The following is a 3,855-nucleotide window of genomic DNA, read 5'->3' on the forward strand; positions in this document are numbered from 1 at the left end:
GAGCCAAAAAGTGCTATTCACCCCCCCTCTAACACATTTATTTGGGACCAACACCTACACCTCCACCCGTATAAAGCTTCATAAGGCATCATCTAGGATACTAGATAGAAAACTATTATTATTAGCAAATTCTACTAAAGGTAAGTGTTGATTCTATGCAACTCCATAATCAATGACATAAGCCCGTAATATATCTTTCAAAGTCTGAATAATCCTCTTAGATTACCCATCCGTCTATAGGTGGAAAGCTATGCTAAAATTTGACTTAATTCCCAATACCTCTTGAACTTTTCCCCAAAATTAGCTAGTCATTAACTCTTTTTAATGAAATTCAAAAGCTCTTTTCGGAATCTTCATTTTGCTTTGACTAAGGATTTTCTTGAGTTAATAAATGTCAAGGAGCATTAGGATATTCCTCTTAAAATCACTTAGGTTGACCAATTCTCTATTCATCATTCATCTTTCTCCATATGCTTCATGCTATACTAAATATCCATCTTATTTTACATCATTCGCTAGGACTACATAAGACAGTATCAAAGTATAATACTTCACATATAAAACAACTTGATAATTTCAATTCTAAGGATCACTTATACAACTGTCATATAAGATTTTGTTTCCATAGACACTTAAGTGAGATATATACCAAATGGAATTTTCATTACAACTCATATTCAGTGAACTTATTCTTTAAACAAGCACTCACATGTTTATTTAAATATCTCCATACTTCAACTTATGGGATCAGTTGCTCATTTCACAAGTAAGAAGTATAACATATGCTAATGTCTCGGCTTTACCAATCTCTTGTCTTCACAAAATATCAGCTAGAAACAATTTAAAGCCATACTTTAATGCAATAAGAATTTCATAATTATAGCATATCTTAATTTTTTTTACATAGTATATTTATTCCATGAACTTTATCTTTGTTGGTAAATAATACAAATTATATATAAACTGATAAATAAAAAAAACTTTATTAATAAATATAATGCAAGATAAAATAAAATTTATCTCTATATACGACCGATTGGCTATAAAGCATGCATCTAACTCCATCAAAAGTAACCATCTATGTCTCCTGGTCCTTCCAAACTCTATGATGAAAGCATAGATATTTAGCTTAATTTATTTGTAATTGAATATCGATAAAAATAGGAAACAGAAATAACGCCAACCAGAAAAGAAAGGAAGCAGAAATAAATTGCAATGAAAGTTTTTTCAAATCAATAACAATTTTTTATTTACAAACAAAAGTTGTAAATAAGATGATTTAGAATCGCAATAAATTTATTGTCCATTTTAAGTCTATAAAAGCAAATTTACCAACATCTGCATTTATAATATATAATTATTGATCGCAATTTTAGATTTAAAATTATTTTATCATTTGTACAAATAATTCGAAGGGTATAACACCGTTCGCTAATGAAAACAAAAATCATGGAGTAGTGTGTCTCGATTTCACATGCAAACTGAAACATTGCCTAAATTTGGAAGAGGTTTTAAAGTGCAAAATTTCCTTATTTTTGGTAAGAATACTGCTATTATTCTCTCTCTTTAAAGTTGTACAGGAAAATCCCTGAAGGCCTAGGCACAGATATCAACTTCGAAACCAAACAGTATTTGATTTAACAATATCCTTCGGCCCAGGGAGGAAAACGACCCTTGTCCATCTAACGTTTGATCAAAGCCCAGAACAGAATCCTATTAACATTGTGGAACACAATAATTCGCTGGATTTTGCAACTTTGCCAGGGCAGATCGAAGCCTCGAGCCTGCAAGTGCTTCACTTCTGAACTAGTTTGTCTCTGAAAACCAACAAACAAAATGTAAATTGGAGCTACCAAGGGAAAACAAGGGGGGAGTCACGTTAGTTTCCCTTTGTCTACCTGGGTGACAATGTTTATAACTACCATGGTCTTTTTAGCTGGTAGAGGCCATGGTCTTTTTAACTTCCCATGGCTAATTTGGATTAAATGGGTCTTGGGCTTTTAGGTAATAAGAAAGAAGAATTTTGGGGCACCCTTGGTAGTCCGGTTGGATAAAAAGTTTATCGACTTTTTCCTACAATTTCTTTCTTGCTTTAATTTTTCTTATATATTTTCCAATGACAATGAGGTACAATAGTTTAAGAAAATATGTTATCAAGCATATACGTTTGTTTTATTAATTGATTGAAACAAATATATTGATGAAAAGAAGGAGAAAGCAGAAAAAATAAATTAATTCATATTTCTCCTTCTTTCTTTTTGTCTTAATGTCTTTATTCTTAAAATAAAATATTAACCATTGCTTACAGGTGCTAGTTGAGGTGATATTATAGAAAAAAAACTTGTAATTAATACATTTCTCCGCTTAAATTTGATTTGAATATTGCATGAAATACAAAACTTCTTTCCTATATAGTATTTTGATTATCATTTAAGATACCTATACGTGCATCCCTTAATCAGATTCTTAAATAAAATCATCAACATAAAATTTTATCAATATGTGTTATTATTTAATACACGGTTAGTAAAATTTTCAATCTAAATAAGTAGAATTAAAATGCTATCACATATCTCATTAAGATATATTTTAAAAAATATAATTAAAAATATGTGACAATACTATGATCTCTTTTATAAAATTTAAAAACTCCACTAAAATATATAGAATAATAGTCCTATATGTAGAGCTTCCCCAGTAAGTAATGGGGTTTTTTCTTAGTATTTTATGAACGAAAAGTGGGTTCACTTGGCATCACACGCCTAAAAGTTGCCGACCAGCCCATTCCTCAGCCGGGCCCGTTTATCGTTTTGGACTCAACCCACTCGAAGGTTAACATCTTTTTCTTCAAGAACCATGAAGATCTATATATATATATATATAAGTTTTAAATTATTTAAAAAAAATTAAATTTTTTTTTATATTTTTATTTTTTATAAAATAAGTTTTTATAACTAAAGATTGATTTAATCAAAATACCATTTGTTATTTTATATTAAGTGGCGTTAGATGTTAAAATATCATAATTGATGATAAAGTAACACATTAATATATCATAATTAATGATGACGTGACTTGATAATTTGATATAACAATATGATTATGTGATATTTTTCACCATCGACATTAATACTGTAAGAATGTCATATCGATATAAATTAATAAATAATGTTTTAATTAATAACAATTAGTCAATCACTAGTTTTAAGGGTTTATTTATTTAAAAAAATATAAAAAACTTAATAGAATGTAATAAAATAATAAAATTTAATTTAAATTTTTAAAAATCATTTAAGAGTTTTTTAAATATATGTCTTTTATTTAGCATGAAGTTAATTATAACTGCTAAATACATCTCATCCAAAAAAGGAAAAAGTCGAAACAAAGAAATAAAATTAAGCATCGTTACTGTCTTCCCCACAGTGTATGCCGCACGCGTGTGTTGACGCAAAGCATGTGCCTGCACAACTTACAAATTATTACGGTGCATGGTTTTTCTGGACAACATAATAATGTTTTTCTCTACTTCGTAAGCATTTCTTCTTCTTGTTATTAAATTCTTATTATCATAGTCGTTATGTACTCTCCCTAGACTTCCAAACTCCAAATAATCATTTTTAATTAATTAATTAATTAGCTTCTTCATTTGACGTTTTTGGGATCCACTCTTAACATCTCTTGATTATTAAAATCCTCATCTTTGTCCCTAGTTTATTTAATTAATTAACCTAACCACTACTTCGATCTTGCGAAAACTAGCACAGCATGTTTTGTCCTACTATGCTCATTTGTTTTTATAATAAGTTGTAGCTTAATTATAGTTAATTATCTAACATAATCTTTTATACAAGACAA

This window comes from Theobroma umbraticum, unplaced genomic scaffold (assembly GCF_002168275.2).
Source record: "Theobroma umbraticum cultivar Fairchild unplaced genomic scaffold, ASM216827v3 scaffold_2.0, whole genome shotgun sequence".
In the NCBI taxonomy this organism is placed as follows: domain Eukaryota; kingdom Viridiplantae; phylum Streptophyta; class Magnoliopsida; order Malvales; family Malvaceae; genus Theobroma; species Theobroma umbraticum.